This window comes from Archocentrus centrarchus, chromosome 6 (genome assembly GCF_007364275.1).
Source record: "Archocentrus centrarchus isolate MPI-CPG fArcCen1 chromosome 6, fArcCen1, whole genome shotgun sequence".
Lineage (NCBI taxonomy): Eukaryota > Metazoa > Chordata > Actinopteri > Cichliformes > Cichlidae > Archocentrus > Archocentrus centrarchus.
Genome location: NC_044351.1, coordinates 8,801,083 through 8,819,418, shown reverse-complemented (window position 1 = coordinate 8,819,418; position 18,336 = coordinate 8,801,083).

The window sequence follows — 18,336 nt, the reverse complement described above, 5'->3', positions numbered from 1 at the left end:
GATATGGCCTCACGTCTGGCCGATCAGTTCAAAAGCCTCATTGAATTCTCTATAATAGGCCATCATCGATTCACAAAATGACTCAAGCTGTGAGTGCAGCGCAGCAGGTGTTGAAAGCAGCCAAAGCCACTGGAGATAAATTCAACAAGAAGTGGAAGCATTGTTCCAGAAATAAAAACCATATGCCGTAAACTGCAGAAAACGATGATGGATTTTATTCTACATGTTCTTGGCCTGTTTCTATCTATGCTGGCCTGGATATTTGTGCGTAATCTGGCGATTGGCGGCCGGCACTGTTGCCAACTTTTGTGTAACAAAATTCACTGTTGGCTGTCTCAAAATTTGCTAAAGGACAAATCGAGGTCCGGGTGTGTGTGCTGTCCTCCTCAGTGCCAAAGAGAGGTCCGGGTGATGCCACAGCGTAAGAGCAGTACGAGCGCTAAATGTACACAAAACACAGTGACAGCGGAGTTTTCAGGTTTCCGGTGTTGTGTCAAAAAGGAATTTCGTTTTTTTTTTTTTTTTTTTTTTTTAATTGCTTATATCGGTAAATATACTGGTGCACAGGATTTATGAAGGGCTTTTACATAAAATGAAGAAATGACTTGTTCTTACCCTCATTAATAAAGAACATATTGCAGCATCTGTTAAGACATTTAAGAAGATGGCGAGAGATTGCCAGCAAAAGTTGCCCTTTTATTAACAATTAAATGGTTGCTGTGTGCCGCAACCAAAACAAAACAGTAACAACAATGAGACTGACTCGGATAATGAAGAGAGGGAACCCGGCATGCTTGATGCCGAAATCGCCCAACTGTTCAACTCAGACACTGAAGATGAGGAATTTGATGGATTTGTGGAAGATGAATATTTAAAATGTGAGTGTATTTTTCTGTATCTGTTACAACTGAACAATATTCTGAGTTATTGTGAATGAGCTGAATAATGTTCGACTTACCTGATGCTTTTGTTTCGTTCTACATATTTTATCATGCGCCTTATAACCCGGTGCACCTTATGTATGAAAATAGACCCATTCATTGATAGTGCGCCTTATAATGTGGTGCGCCTTATGGTCCTCAAAATACGGTACCTTCAATGATGTCTTCATCAATGTTCCTTTTAGATCCCATTCCTACAAGACTGCTCAAAAAGGTTGTACCTTTAAATGCTTCTGTTTAAACACTAATGGGCTATGCAACACAGACTTGTAAGGTGGCAGTAATTAAACCATTACTTAAAAAGCCCTTACTTGATCCAACTCTTCATTTTATTTTAAGTCTTCAAAGAGAACTTTCCAAACAGTTAATGGATCATTTGCACAGAAATGGTTTATTTGGAGATTTCAGTTAAGATTTAGAGTGCATCATAGCACAGAAAAAGCATTAGTGACAGTGAATGAATCTTGGCCTCTGACTGTGGACTCATCTCTGTGCTTGTCCTCCTAGAACTAGAGCCTGGATCCTAGAACGCTTCTAGTGTGAATGTGGCTTTAATCACAGAGTTCCACAAGGTTCTCCACCAAGAACAATCCTTTTTTACATTATACATGCTTCCCTTAGGCAATGTTATTAGAAAACACTACATACATTTTCATTGCTATGCAGATGACATTAAGCTTTATTTAGCCATGAAGTCAGATGATACAAATCAACTAGTTAAACTACAGGCATGTCTTAAAGAGATAAAGGCTTGGATAATCTCTAATTTCTACTTCTTTTTTTTGAAGCCTGTCTTGTTTGGCAGGTTTGCAATCAGAACACTGTGAGCAATCTTGGAGTCATTTTTGACCAGGATATGTCCTTAAGTGAGAACATTAAACAAATATATAGGACTGCCTTCAATCATATGTACAATATCACTAAAATCAGAAACATCCTGTCTCTGAGTGATGCTAAAAAGCTAGTTTATACATTTATTACATCTAGGTTCGACTATTGTAGTTCATTACTATCAGGCTGCTCTAAAAGCTCCTGAAAAGCCTTTGGCTGATACAAAATGCTGCAGTGAGACTACTAACTGGGGCTAGAAAGACCTTATTTCTTCCATAATAGCATCTCTTCACTGGCTCCTTGTTAAATTCAGAAATAGATTTAATATCCTTCACTTCACATACAAAATCTTGAGCAATCAGGCCCATCATATCTTCAAGACCTCATTGCACCTTATCCTCCTGACAAGGATACCCTGCGGGCTTACCAGTAGTTCCTAGAGTTTTCAAAAGTAGAATAGTAGGCAGAGCCTTCAGCCTTCAGGCCCCTCTAACTATGGAACCAGCTCCCAGTTTGGATTCGGGAGACAAACACCCTGGATCAGGTGTAGTTAGACTGCAATAGGCGTAAGCTGGGGGAATTCCCATGATGCACTGAGCATTTCTTCTTCACTCAGCTCTTTTCACTCCCTGTGTGTTTATACACCTCTATTGTATTTAATCATTAGTAATGATTAAACTCTGACTGTTTGTCCCATAGTCTGCCCATTGTCTTTTCTCTCTTTGTGCTCTTCTCTTTCACCTCATCCCCAACCGGTCACAGCAGATAACGTTACCTCACAATATCAAGCACCTTGACTAGATTGTTGTTGTGAACTGGTGCTATATAAAAAAAAGTGAATTGAAGTCAATTAATATTTTGGGCTAAAGTGCACATATTAAGGTGCACTGAGTTAACCAACATGATTATAATTCCATCAAATGTAAGGTACAGTACATCCTCTCTTCTGGTTTGATTCCACATATCCATCAGGAAATTATGCATTCACTGAGTTTTTCACACTGATAAGCAAAAAAAAATCGTATCTCTGTTTCTTCAGAAAAACTTTGGCCTTCAGTATGTGCACAATCAGAGAGGACTTTGCCTTTTGCTTCAGCAAAGTAAGAGGCTGTTTCAAATAGAGTTGTGCTGCATAGGAGAGGATCTGCTGCCCCTGGATACTTCGACATGTGCGCTCCAATTCCTGCACTAGACACTAGTGGCAGCTGTGTGTAAATACGTAGGTTTGTGTTAGTGTGTCTGTTTGTGTTAGCAATCTTGTGTGTCTTTACACTATGTATGCGGGGTTACTGTTGGTGTGTGAGTTTGTGTAGGTGATGAAGAGTCCACTCCAGCAGGAAGGCAGAGGGAAATGCATCACTCTAAATAACAGTGCTTAGAGCTGGCAGCGAGAGAGGGAAGGTTTGCCGAGCCTTGGGGAACAGTAGGCGGACAAATGCATCACATGCTATTTCCACAGAATCTACAGACGGCAACCTTTTGCTCATATAAAGACGATAATGAATCAGAGGCGAGATGGATGTCAGAAAGAGCCACTTCCCTTTGCCCTGCTCTCCAGCCCAGCAGGTGGTCTCCAGCTTGTGCCATGTTTGTCTCTTGGCCCTTGCTGTAGTATGAGTCATTGCCCTTAACATGAAGAGCAAGACAGATGAAGCCAGCGTGCATACATCCAAGCGCACACTAACAAACACACATCCACACCAACCTGCTGTTTACATCAGGAGCTTCACTTCCTCAGAGCACAGCTGCTCCCAGAGGAGCTGAGACATTCTGGGAGCTGCTTCTCCTCTGCAGTGGCTGCACTACTGAATTGAAGGAACAGAGGGATGAATAAATAGAAAATCAATGTGGCTTCATGGTCAGAGGATGCAGGGCTGTTTTCCCAATTATGGCAAATGTTACTCCTAGCCAGTGATGCCTGTCAGCCCTTTCCTGAGCCATATGACATTCATCACAAAGCCTTTGATGTTCTCAGGTCCTCGGTTGAGCTTAACTACACTATGTGTACATATTTTAAAGAAAGAAGAAGAGAATGATCTGCACAATATTTGTTTTTTGCCTAGCTCTATAACCTGCGTCTGTATAATCTACTTGTTGTTTTAGCTTGGACAGGTGCAGCACAGCTGCAGCAAACTGAAAAACATAAAACTGTTTTGCATATGTCAACAATGCTTAGGTTAGATGCTAAATACTGCACTCCATATTCTTTAGTACCACTGAAAAAATTGTTCTTAGTTAATAACCTGCAGTTATCAGTTGCCGTTTATTGCAGTTTGTCTGTTTGCCCAGCTGGCACAGCTGAATATCACAGTTGTGCATGTATGTAGGGTAGATGCCTAAAATTTCAGCCAATGCCCATAGAAGCTTTGTGTGAATTTCTAAACATGCCTCACACATTTGGCATTAATGGTTTTATACTGAGACATGACATGCCATGTTAAGATTCTACAGCTTAACCTCTTGACCAAATGGACTGGTTTCCAAGCTAAAACTCAGTCAGTTTGGTTACAATAAAAGAAAGAAAGAAAGAAAGAAAGAAAGAAAGAAAGAAAGAAAGAAAGAAAGAAAGAAAGAAAGAAAGAAAGAAAGAAAGAAGAAAGAAAGAAATCTCTTTCCTTGGCAAAGAGAATCCCTTTGAACAGTTGTCTTCGGTTTCAGAGTACTATATGTAAAGGACTTATTCTAAATTGGCACTGACAAACAATGTCTCTTGGGATTTGATAGAGTGAATGATACCTTTTCCCTGTTTTTTTGTGAAAGTCACTCTTGAAACTTTCTTTGGGAAGAATAAACTTTGAAATTCAAATGTGCCGTGGTGGCTGTGTAACAACACAGTGAGAGAACAAGCTCTTAGCACAGACAGACTAGACAGCATGGCATCTTCCTTTTTCAAATGCTGCCAGAATAATTGAAAGGAGTCCCTCTGAGGACAAATCATCAAATGTTTGTTTTTTAGATGATCTACAAACTCTGCCAGCTTTAAAGTGGCCTTGACAGCAGTGGGGAGATCACTCCAGCTTTTCCATCTGTGATGCAAAAAGCAGTTCAAGTAGCTGCTAAAATACAGCAAATAGCGCATGTGGTGTGGCTGCTTAAAACGAGTCTCTTCAGCCATTCCCAGCTGAGAAAAATGCATGAGTTTCTGGCCTAATTTTAGGTGGAGCACACTGCAAACGGGCACATTTCTGTTTGTAAATCAGCCCAGATATTTTCCTGCTCCTTAAGTGGTCCTTTGCTAGAGCACAGCAGCATGTGTTTCACTGGCAGCATTACAGCTGTTTTAAGGAGTCAATTGAAGACTCCCATCAAGGCTAACTACTTGCAATGAAGACTGGGTTCTCTTTTTTTTGTTCCTGTATGGGTATTTTTTCCTCTGACTTCTTAAAATGTAATAGAGGCTGAAATTGCATTGCTTTGTGCTAAAGTGGGTTTCAAGTTGACTGGCTTTGTGAACAATGCAGTCATCAAGTGAACATTGTACTTTACTAGAAATTTCTTTCTGCGACTGATCTCTAATTAGCCTTCTGCTCAATAGTAAGCATTCAGCTCAGTGTCATTTCAAATCTAATATAACTAATAAGCCTCATTCCCCTTGTCATCCACAGCTAGACATAAGAATTACTAATGACATTTTTATAACTGCCTCAATAACAACTTAAACAAACCCTGTGGTACACACATTGAAAATGCATGCAGTACACATCATACATGCATTTGCAAAGATATAAACAATCAGAACCGAAACACACAATACAATTTACATATATGTGGTATGCAGGCATATGACAATGTAGATAAATTGGGTGTCCTTTTGAGATGTCAATCTGAGATTCTTGCATTTGACTTACAATAGAGACATTTTATTTATGGTGCTTACTGAACTGAAAACTGATATTTTTGAAACATTTCTCCCTGGTATTTCCTTCTAAAAACAGAAAGAAATGTTGCAATCCAATGTATAGGAGTCAGTCTCAATACTGATGTCTACAGTCCAGATACTGCATTAAAAACAAATCATAAAAATGAATCATAAATCAAAAACAGATCGCATCATTGAAAGCCTCCTCACAGAGTCCATCAGTCATGTTTACTGGCATCAGAATTCCTGATTATATCCAAATGTTCACAGACAATTGAGACTTCCAGGATATGTGACACCACTTGTGATCACGAGGTAGAGGTTCCCAGTTTTTTGTCGGCACAGGTTTTAAAAAGGTTTGGCAGTGTTTTAATTTTTTAAAACTCCATATATGTACAGTAAGTAAAGACATTTAGTTAACAATTTATTAATTTATTATTACATTAATAAATTGTAAGTAGATAGTACAATAAACGTTGGTAAATATTTTACATTTTTTTCATTTTGTTTTGTTTTTCTGCAAAAAATAAAGTAGTAGTTAATACACTGTACATTGGTTTTGAAAGTGTATAGCTCTATGTAAGGATATAATATCCGAGAGTAGAAAGCATATTTGGGCATTTGTTAATAAATTCTGCTGAGTGAAGCTGCACTGAACTGAGCTCAGCTGCTGCCTGTCTGATTCTCTCTCCTCTTTCAACAGGAACAAACTGTTGCCGGCCGATCCCTGAAGTCAGACCTGTAACAGGACCATTACAACCGCTGAACACTGACCTTGCTGAAATGGCAGCTCAGGTACCTTTATCATGCTGTGAACTCCCAACCCCTCTGCTGATCTTTGGTTTAATCTCAGTTAGCTCTCAGTTCATCCAGAATAACTGTTACATTTTTTTGTGCCAGAACTTGCGGACGTAATGGACTTGCATTCATATAGCACATTTCTATTCTTACTGGCTATAGGTTCTTTTAACTACAAGTCATACTACATTTATACAGCCCTTTATACACTTCAAGCATGTTATCACCTTCACACTCATGGCAATTGAGAATGACCAATTAACCTAGCCTGCATGTCTTCAGACTGTGAGAGGACCAGGAAATTTATTGCTGTGAGTCAACAGTGCTAACCACTTCAGCACCGTGCCACCCAAGGCACCCTCTTACCTCTGTATGAGCTCTAATCCTTCTGTCTACTATATAATTATTTCCATGCTGCTTTACTGTTTCACTGTTTCAAAATTCACTCGTGATCATTCCAAGTCCAGCAGAGGTCTTCACAGTAACCTGGTCAAATGTGGTGAGCACAGAGACTGTTCTCCTGACAATGTCAAGATCCATTTGAACTCTGTCACCTCTGTCCCATAAAAAATACACACAATCATGGCATGTACAGTTTCACAATTTTCCCTGATTTCTACTGGCCTCTATCTATTAATTATGGGAGGCCAGTAGAAAAGAATGGGTCACTCTCAGGAGCTCAGTAAATTCCAGGATTGTACAGTGATAGGACATGATAGGATGACACCTATGCAACAAGTTCGTCGTGAAATTTCCACGCTACTAAATATTCCACAGTCAAAGTCTCGGTTGCACTTGGCCACTGGACTCTAAAGTAGTGGAGATGGACTTTAACAGTGCAAACTTGAAAAAGGTGCAAACTTGAAAAAGGTGATACCGGAATTGATTCAACACATCGACTGCCCCACCAGAGGAGAGAGGACCCTAGACCACTGCTATTCTCCATTCAAAGAGGGCTACAAAGCAAAGCCTCTTCCGCCTTTTGGGAAGTCTGACCACACCTCTGTCCTTCTCATGCCGAAATACAAACAACGGCTCAGGCAGGAACCCCCTGCTGTGAGAGAAGTGACACGGTGGTCTGATCAAACAGAGGCCGCTCTGCAGGGTGCGTTGGATTCAACCGACTGGGACATGTTTCGCAGCAGCGCGGGCGGAGATATCGAGGAGTTTACGGAAACTGTTGTGGGATTTATTGGGAAAGTTGTTGAAGACACTTCACTTAGGAGGACCATCAGGACTTTTCCCAACCAGAAGCCGTGGGTGGATAAATCTGTCCGCGACGCCCTGAGGTCCCGCACCGTTGCCTACAACTCCGGCCTCGCCTCTGGGAACATGGAGGACTACAAGGTTGCATCATACAACGTCCGCAGAGCGGTGAAAGAGGCAAAACATCGCTACGGCCGCAGACTGGAACAGCAACTACAACAGTCAGACCCCAGGGGACTGTGGCAGGGACTACGCACCATCACGGACTACAAAGCACCACACACACACCCGGTGAGTGCCGACGCTTCTCTGGCTGATGAACTCAACATCTTCTTTGCGCGCTTTGAGTCGGGAAGCCGACAGCCCGCTGCGCTCCCGGCCGGAGGGGCGGAGACACTCACTGTGACGGAGCGCGACGTGAGGAGGGCGTTTAGACGTGTAAACACCAGGAAAGCGGCTGGACCAGACGGTATTAGTGGACGTGTCCTTAAGACCTGCGCTGACCAGCTGGCACCTGTGTTTACACTGATATTCAACCTCTCACTGAAACTGTGTGTGATTCCCACCTGCTTTAAAAAGTCCATCATAGTCCCTGTCCCAAAGAAACCACACCCCAGCAGCCCCAATGACTTCAGGCCCATAGCACTCACCTCTGTGGTGATGAAGTGTTTTGAGAGACTCATCAAGACATTCATCACCTCCTCACTGCCCACCACCCTCGACCCACTACAGTTTGCATACCGGCCAGACAGATCCACAGACGACGCCATATCCTTCCTCCTCCACAAGACCCTTTCACACATAGACACTGGTAAGGGGAACTATGTGAGAGTGCTGTTTGTAGATTACAGCTCAGCATTCAACACCATAGTTCCCTCCAGGCTGGTCTCTAAGCTGCTGGACCTGGGCCTGGGCCCATCCCTGTGCAGGTGGGTTCACAGCTTCCTGACCAGCAGACCACAGGTGGTACGAGTGGGTCACCTCACCTCATCCTCCCTCACCCTCAACACTGGATCCCCCCAAGGCTGTGTGCTCAGCCCTCTGCTGTACTCACTGTACACCCATGACTGCGAGGCCACATCAGAGTCCAACGTCATCATCAAGTTTGCTGACGACACTGCTTTTGTGGGACTAATCTCTCACAATGAGGAGACAGCCTACAGGAGAGAGGTCTCCCGCCTGGAGAACTGGTGCCAGGAGAACCACCTCCTGCTCAACGTCAGCAAAACAAAGGAACTGATCGTGGACTTCAGCAGGAAGCAGCAGAGGGACTACCATCCACTTGTCATCAGTGGTGCTGAGGTGGAAAGAGTGGACACTTTCAAATACCTGGGAGTGACCATCTCACAGGACCTGTCCTGGACTCATCACATAAACATCACTGTGAAGAAGGCCAGACAGCGTCTCTACCTCCTCAGGCGGCTGAGAGACTTCAAGCTCCCACTCAAGGTGCTCAGGAACTTTTACACCTGCACCATCGAGAGCATCATGCGTGGGAGCATCACCACCTGGATGGGAAACTGCACCAAGCAGGACTTCATGGCCCTAAAAAGGGTGGTTCGTTCAGCTGAACGGACCATCAGAACCACCCTCCCCAACCTGCAGGACATTTACACCAAGCAGTGCAGGCTGAGGGCCATGAAGATCCTAAAACAGCCCAGCCACCCCGGACACTCTCTCTTCTCCCTGCTCCCATCAGGCCGGCGTTACTGCTGCCTGAGGGCTAAGACTGAAAGGTTGAAGAAGAGTTTTTACCCACAAGCCATCCGTCTGCTCAACTCTGAGCCCTAACTGGACCATTATTGCACAATGTAAATATCATAATTTATAAAAGTGTGTATAGTGTATAGTATATAGAGTATAGTGTATAGTGTGAATTACTTTTTTTTTATTTTTATTCTTCTTATTTATATGTGTGTGTATATATGGTTGCAGGTACAAAATACATTTCACTGTGCATTGTACTGTGTATAACTGTGCATGTGACAAATAAACACTATCTTATCTTATCTTATCTTATCTTATGTATTTTCTGGAGTTACGAATCACACTTCTCCATCTGGGAATCTGATGGACAAACCTAGGTTTGGCAGTTACCAGGAGAATGGTACTTTTCTGACTGCATTCTGCCAAGTGTAAAATTTTGTGGAGGAGGGATTTGAGAGTGTTTTTTTTTTCTTTATTTTTTAAAAAAACTAGACTGGCCTGTACAGAGTCCTGAGTCCTCAGCCCAAAAGAACACCTTTGGCATGAATTAGAGCAGACACTGTGAGCCAGGTCTGCTCATCCAACAACAGTGTTTGACCTCATAAATTCCCAAAAATAATTCCCATAAACACACTCCTAAGCCTTGTGGAAATCCTTCCCACAAGAGTTAAAGCTATTATAGCTGCAAAAGGCAAGTTGACATCATAATAAACTCTTTGCATTAGGGGATGGGATGTCACTCAAATATATATATATATATATAGCTACATTTGAAACATTCTTTTAGTGCAAATCAGGCATTTAACCTGACTACAATCAAGACAATTAAAAAAAAATCTCACCAATTTCCTGAACAAATATACTTAAACATGTCTATGAACACAGCATCCTTCCTCCAAGATGATCTTGACATTTATGAAGGGACCATACTGGGGAAGTGCTACAAAGTGGAGGTTTTCTTCAGAGAGGGCAGCTTTCGTTCTGTAACCAAATTCTGTCACAATGCAGAAACCAACAAAGCTGTGGCTATCAATGTCACCCTGAAATTCTGCAAAATTGGAAATTTTCATCCTCAAGCAGCTGCAATGCTTGGATCCAGACACCGGCAACATTGTGAAATGGAATGGCTTTTTCCTTGACAAGGAACATATATGCTTAAATTTTGAACTCCTTGATCAAAGCCTATTTGATGACATACAGGACCATAAGAACCAGGACCTGCCCATAAAAGAGCTGAGGCTGATTTTATACCCTGTCCCACCTTTTCTATAGTACACGTTGTCCTCAACGCTGACAACGTACTGTAATGGTTGTGGACCATGTTCAGTTTCCCCTCAAAGTCTGTTGTTGACTTTGGCCTGGCTTGTCCTATATCTGTAGTGGTTCCTGGTGTCTGTGTACAGGCCCCCCGGTACAGAGCATCAGAGGTAATGCTACTCATTCCATTTAATGAAGCAATTTATATGTGGTCTCTTGGCATGGTAGCTGTGGAGCTGGTTACGGGGCAGCTTTCATACCCTGGAAACAGTGCTGGAGATTTAAGTCAGAAGAAGAGTTTGACTATGAGCAGGATTCCAGTGAGAAGAAAACAGATACATAAATCTAAAGCATCTTGATGACCTTGAGAAATTACTGAAGATAAAAATGGCACCACATTTGTCGGTGAGCCCGATTAAACGGATGTTGCACTTGGATGCCAATCAGCACATCAAACCCTTGGAGGTTTTCCAGCAAACCTTCTTTGATCCTGGTCTCTCTAAGAGTTCCCAAAGGGACACCTGCATTTACATGAAGAGAAGTTGTAAAACCTTGTGGTCTCTCAGCAGCCTTCCCATTGGCAAACAAAAAGATCACATAACTGCAGTGTCCAAAACCTAGTTGTATACCTACCTACTACACTAAAGCACAGCAACGAAGGTGTCAACATTCAGCCTGAGGCCAAGAATAAGAGCAGATCAAGTTGATTCATCAGCAAAATTACAAATGCCTTCCTCTGCTGCTTCTGCTAGGCTATCCATTTTCATCAAATTTGGTCAAATTATCCACACTGTAAAACCCAATTCTGGTTAAGGCAGCTTAGCAGGTTGATGAAAAAATAATCATTAACTTGCTCCAACAAATATCACATCTGCATTAAAAAAATATTTTTCACTTTCTCCCCTCATAAATCCTATCCTGTGTTACTTAAGTTAACTATTTAACTACCATTCAATTTTCAAAGAACCCTTCAAAGTTTGGACAATTTGATACATCAACATAATATTTATATGCTTAAAGCAACCATACTGCTTCACAACTTGCCAAAATATTCACCGCAAACCATGTTATCCATCACCCTGCAATATTTTTTGAAAAGTGAAGGTTGATAGACTTTGCTGATTTACACGATGCAGATACTGGTGATGAAAATGTGCCAGTGACTGCAGAAGAGAACGTGTTAGTGGCAGCCAATGCTGTCTCCTGTGCACCTGACAGCAGAGGTGTGTTCCACTACTTTTGTTGGTTTGGCTTTTATAGGTTGAAGTGGTTAATCTCACATTTGATCCACCAGTTTACTGGTTTCACTTAATGTTAGGAGAACATGATTTAGGACAGTGTGTTGGCAGCAGTTCCATACTTTCCAAAGGGTTGCCTGTTCCTGGTTGCTTTTTTGTTTGTTACCATGAAAACATACTCATTCTTTAATTTTCAAAACTAGAATAACAATAGAACAAGACATACTAGCACAGGACAGGGGGTGACAAAACATAGAGAAACAAGACAAAGAGGATAAAAACATTAGGACAGGATATTGGCAGGAAGAGATTGTGTAGGATGTATAGTCCCTGAGAGGATGCGCTGTGTGAGGGTGTTTGATTTTGGTCATTTTAGGCTTGGGAAAGAAGGAGAAGGAAGAAATAAAAATAGTTACAAATAAATAATGTATTAATTTATTAATATTAATAATAATCATCATCATAGTAATCAACATCATCACAGCCATTATCATCATCATCATCATCATTATATACAGTATATGGACAAAAATATAAAATCATAAAGGTACTTAATAACAATAATAAAAACACCCTTGTGAAATGATTCTATATTCACCCTAGATTACGAATAGAATAGAATAGAATAGAAAAGAATAGAAAGCTTTTATTGTCATCAAACACGGAGTAGGATGAAAATGTAGCAGCTGCCACAGCTGAAAAATACTGTAAAACCAGTATGTATATCAAACAACACAAGCACTTACAGGTTAATAAATATATAAAATATATAAGAAATATACAAAATATACCAATATTGCACAAATGCCAGTTATTGCACAGAGGAGGGTTATGATATACTGAACGTACTAATATAGCACAGTGAGGTAGTCAGAAGAAGAAGTGAGTAGTGAATCAGTGAAGCTAGTGAAGCTATTGTTGTGTGTGTTGTGTACTGGAGCAATAAAAAAGAAACAAGTTCAGCGTAATTCAGCAGGACAGCACTTTCCTCAGTTCTAAAGATTCTCATGGTTGGCATTACTTGAATGTTTAACTCTCACAGCTTTGAGTCAATACCAGAGCCAATCAGAGGGAGCCAAACCATTTCATGACTACTGCCAAAAAAGCCCCAAGACACTGAGGAGTGGTGCTCTTATTGGATGCTCAGCAGTTAATGAAGTTCAGTAGTGTGTTTGACACAGGAAGTCCTCAGTGACCTGGTGCCTTGCCTGTGCTGCCCACTTATTAGGGTTTCCCTGACCAGTCTTGCTCAGTAACCTAGATTGGCCAAACCTTTAACTCTGGCACCCCAAAACCTTAAATTTGTTTTGTTTTTCCTTTCTTTTTGAACCATTCAAAGGTGCACTTGCTAGTGTGTTTCCGATCATTGTCCTGCTGCAACATAAGCTTGAGCTTCAGGACATGAACTGATTGCGGGCATTCTCCTTCAGGATTTTCTGGTAGAGAGCAGAATTCATGGTTCCATGAATTACGGCAAGTCGTCCAGGTCCTGAAGCAGCAAAACAGCCCCAGGCCATCACACACACTACCGCCACTATGTTTGACTGTTCATATGACATTCTTTTTATGAAATGATATGTTAGTTTTATGGCAGATATAACTCAAACCTTCCAAAAAGTTCCAAGTTCTAAAAAGTTAAATTACATATGTAAATAAAGAAAGTAAAAGACTAACAAGAGGAGCACATGGAAAGGTTATAGAGCTCTTCTTGGCAAAACAAATGTGTTTGGCAACGCAGTGCATTCAGATCGTGATGCTGCTTGCCAACTGCGCCAGACAGGACAGGTTAAAAAGTATGCATGACATTACCCAAAAAGGTAAGACAGATGGACTTCCTGGTGAGAAATGGTGTGTACCACATCATGGCGTTTATCACCCAAAGAAACCTGAAAAATTGCATGTTGTCTTCAACTGCTCAGCCAAGCATAAAGGCACCAGTCTTAATGAGCACCTTCTGTCTGGACCAGACATGATGAATAATCTGACAGGTGTCCTTGTGCACTTTAGGCAGCATCAATCAGCATTAATGTGTGATAAAGAAAAAAATTAGGCAGCATCAATCAGCATTAATGTGTGATAAAGAAAAAAATGTTTCATCAGTTTCAAGTCCAGAAGAATGATTACAACTACCTCTATCTCTTCTTCACATGGAAAATGGAGACTTAAATACATAACCACAAGAATTCAAGATGATAGTACCTCTCTTTGGTGCAGTATCTTCTCTAGAATGTGCAAACTATAGGTTAAAACATTCAATTCAATTCAATTCAATTCAATTCAATTCAATTCAATTTTATTTATAAAGCGCCAAATCACAACAAACAGTTGCCTCAAGGCACTTTGTATTGTGGGTAAAGACCCTACAATAATTACAGAGAAAACCCAACAGTCAAAACGACCCCCTGTGAGCAGCACTTGGTGACAGTGGGAAGGAAAAACTCCCTTTTAACAGGAAGAAACCTCCAGCAGAACCAGGCTCAGGGAGGGGCAGTCATCTGCCACGACCGGTTGGGCTGAAGGGAGAGAGACAGGACAAAAGATACACTGTGGAACACCAGAGATTAACAATAACAAATGATTAAATGCAGAGTGTGGTACAAGCAGAGTAAAAAGAGGTAAATAAGGTGAATGAAAAGAAACAGTGCACTATGGGAACCCCCCAGCAGACTAGGCCTATAGCAGCATAACTAAGGGATGGTTCAGGGTCACCTGATCCAGCCCTAACTATAAGCTTGATCATAAAGGAAAGTTTTAAGCCTAATCTTAAAAATAGAGAGGGTGTCTGTGTCCCGACTCTGAGCTGGGAGCTGGTTCCACAGAAGAGGGGCCTGAAAGCTGAAGGCTCTGCCTCCCATTCTACTCTTATGTATCCTAGGAACCACAAGTAAGGCAGCAGTCTGAGAGCGAAGTGCTCTGTTGGGGTGATATGGGACTATAAGGTATTTTAGAAAAGATGGGGCCCGATTATTCAAGACCTTGGCCAAAGAGAACATCCTTACATGTCTATTGGGTTCTCAGTTCATTGCCAGAGATTTTTATGTGGATGATAGAGTCACAAGTGCACAGACAGTGGAAGAAGGCACACAGTTGGCACAGGAGACACGCGAGCTACGTGCTAAAGGTGGGCTCAGGCTTCACAAGTTTGTGTCAAATAACAGTTCAGTCCTAAACAGCATGATGACATCAAAGCGTGCAACAGACAGCAAAACAAAGGATCTTTCAGAGAGACACTTAGCATTAGGTATTCACCGGAGCATAAAAAGGATTGCTTCACATTCAGTGTCACACTGAAGGACCAACCTATTACAAGGTGTGGAATATTATCCACTGTCAAATCCATATGTGACCCACTGGGATTTATCGCCCCCTATCTTCTCAGTGGAAAAATAATCCTGCAAGAGATGTGCCATCAAGGCACAGGATGAGATGACCCACTGTCTGAACATCTGAAACCAGGGTGGGGCAATGGAGAAAGGATCTTTCCAATCTAGAGAAAGTAAAGACAGCCAGATGTTACAGTATGTGCCTGAAAACTTTGGACGGGTGATGAAAAAGGAACTACATCTGCAACTTTTCAGATGCACGCACCACTGGGTATTAGGGCAGCAACCTGGCCCTTAAAATACAGAATTGCCCTTTATTTGGCAATTAAATGTTGCGTCCGGTACTGAACCAATACGGGACGTGATTTGTCCCGTATTTTCAAAAATGTATAATAATCATTTCTGTCACACCCCCATCAGCACTAAATGTAAGCACAAAATAAAATACAGGAAATACTGAGGCCAGCAAAATTGTCATGGATCATCTTAGGACCCCCCCCCCCCCCCCCCCCCCCCCGACCTACTATGGAGGAAAACGTATGCAAAGATAGCGACAGACGCCACACACGCCTTTTAAAAATGTCCGCTACTACACCCGACGCTCCACCACGTCCCCAGAAACGAAAACGTATGCAAACATAAACTGTAACATTTTTCGGCGGGCTGTCTGATATAAGGCAACATGGATCAGGAGAGCAACACCGGACACTGATATATAGAACATTATGTTATTATTGATGCAGTTTCCTATTGTGCTTTAGTAGACTAGTTTGGGTTGATTGATTGTTTAGGGTGCTGAGTCTGAATGATCATTAACTGAATATAAAGTAGTATTGGTATACATATATATGGCCATTGAAAGAACAAATCATGCCAATAGATTAACAGTAAACCTCTAATTCTTGGGACTTTGGCAAAATCATGTCCCACCAAAAAAGTGCAAATTCCATTTGCGTATTAATTTTAAAAATTCATAAAACATAACTGGGGGATTTTGGCACAAATATTATGGTTTTTATTTAGTGATTTATATGATTTTATGATATGCCCACTTATCATAAAATGACCCACAAAATGATTTGTCCCAAGACAAGAGTCTGTGATTTTGATTTGATGAAAACCTGTTTAAAAGTCTTTTTAAAATATGAAATATCTCAGAAAGATGAAAGAGAACAAATGAAAAAATGATGGTGCTAGTGCTACTGTCATGCAGCAGATCATACAGTATACCATTCACTAAGTTAATTGTGCAATAGCTTGTGTGCAAGTTGTGTGTCATTGCACTTTGATATATCCATCCATCCATTCTCAGCCTGTTGCAGGGCTAACACAGAGAGACAGACAACATTCACACTCACATTCACACTTACAGGCAATTTAGAATCCCCAAGTAACCTAACTCCAGTAACTGCATGTCTTTGGACTGTGAGAGGAAACCAGAGTACCTGGAGGAAACCCACGCAGAAACAGGGAGAACATGCAAACTCCACACAGAGAGGCCGGGACCAAGGTGGAATCGAACCCAGACCTTTTAGATGTCATTCTAGCTTTGAGGTCTTTAAATGGGGATGCATGCAATGTAGCCTTATTTAACAGCACTTTACATGAAGCAATCTTTTGCAATAAAGTCTTCATTGCTAAAAAAAGTATTTAATTTTATGTATGACTAATTACTTTCTTGATCACCCGGTCACAAAAAAACACAACATAAAATGTGAGTCGTGCGACTCGGGTCGCGTTGGTCATGGCCCTGAGAAGCCGTGGTGGGCGTCCCTTATTTTCATTTGTGAAAGGTGGCAACCCTACTCTGAGGCCTCACTCCAGGTACGATAAAGTGCATCAAACCATAATGGATCGTGTGTATGATGACAAAGAAGCAACTGCTGGTGCCTTAACAGTTGTGTTGTGTTACTGTATGTAACACAACACAACTGTTTTTTTTTTTTTTTTTTTTTTTTTTTCCCAAGATGGCGCCACGGTAGGCAGCCTGTTACTGCAGCTCCCAGGTTACTTCCCCTTCTTGTGTGTTTTTCTTGTGTTTTTAGTTTTTCTTTCAGACTCTTAGTTTCGTAGTTATATTAGATATCAAACCCGTCATGGACCTGCGAAGTTTCATTAGAGTAGTGGCATTCCTTATACTCTTTTTGGGACTTTTCACCACTTCATCTGGAGAACCGGTGAGCCACTCTATTGTTTACAGCCGGGATCAGCTGTTAGCCCTGTGCAACAGGAGCGTACTCCCGGAGGAGCGACCCGAGATTCCGAAGGAATTACGGCGTCGGAGGAGGGGATGCAGAGCTGGAGCGAAGTACCGGGAGAGGAGGAGACGGTACAAACCGAGCATTCCATCTATTCTCATGGGTAACGTAAGATCTTTACCCAACAAGATGGAAGAGCTGGCGGCGCTAACCAGACTGCAGTGGGAGTACCAGCAGAGCAGCCTCCTGCTGTTCACGGAGACTTGGCTCACGGACCACACACCGGACTCCGTCGTAACATTGGAGGGCTTTCAGCTGGTGAGAGCGGACCGGAGCATGAGGGAGAGTGGTAAGAGGAGAGATGGGGGACTGGCGATGTACGTTAATGAGAGATGGTGTAACCCAGGACACATCACTGTGAAGGAGCAGCGCTGTACCAAAGACATTGAACTGTTAGCGGTTAGCGTTCGGCCATACCACCTGGCCCGGGAGTTTTCACATGTTATTGTGTTAATTGTTTACATCCCGCCGTTGCTACAGCAGCCTGTGAGGACATCCACACCACCGTCTCTCAGTTACAGACGGCACATCCGCAGTCCCTGATTATCATCTCTGGGGACTTCAACCATGCCTCACCTTCTTCCACTCTCCCTAACTTCACCCAATATGTTGAATGCCACACAAGGGACAATAAAACTCTAGACCTGCTGTTTGCCAACACAAAGGAGGCCTACAGCTCATCACCTCTACCCCCGCTTGGCCACTCAGACCACAACCTGGTCATTCTTCACCCCACCTACACCCCCATTGTGAAGAGGAAACCCCCCACCAAGAAGACAATAAGACTGTGGTCTGAGGACTGCAGTGAGGCCCTGAGAGACTGTTTTGAATGTACAGACTGGCAGGAACTCTGCAGGCCTCACGGTGAGGACATCGACGCCCTCACCCACTGCATCACAGACTACATGAACTTCTGTG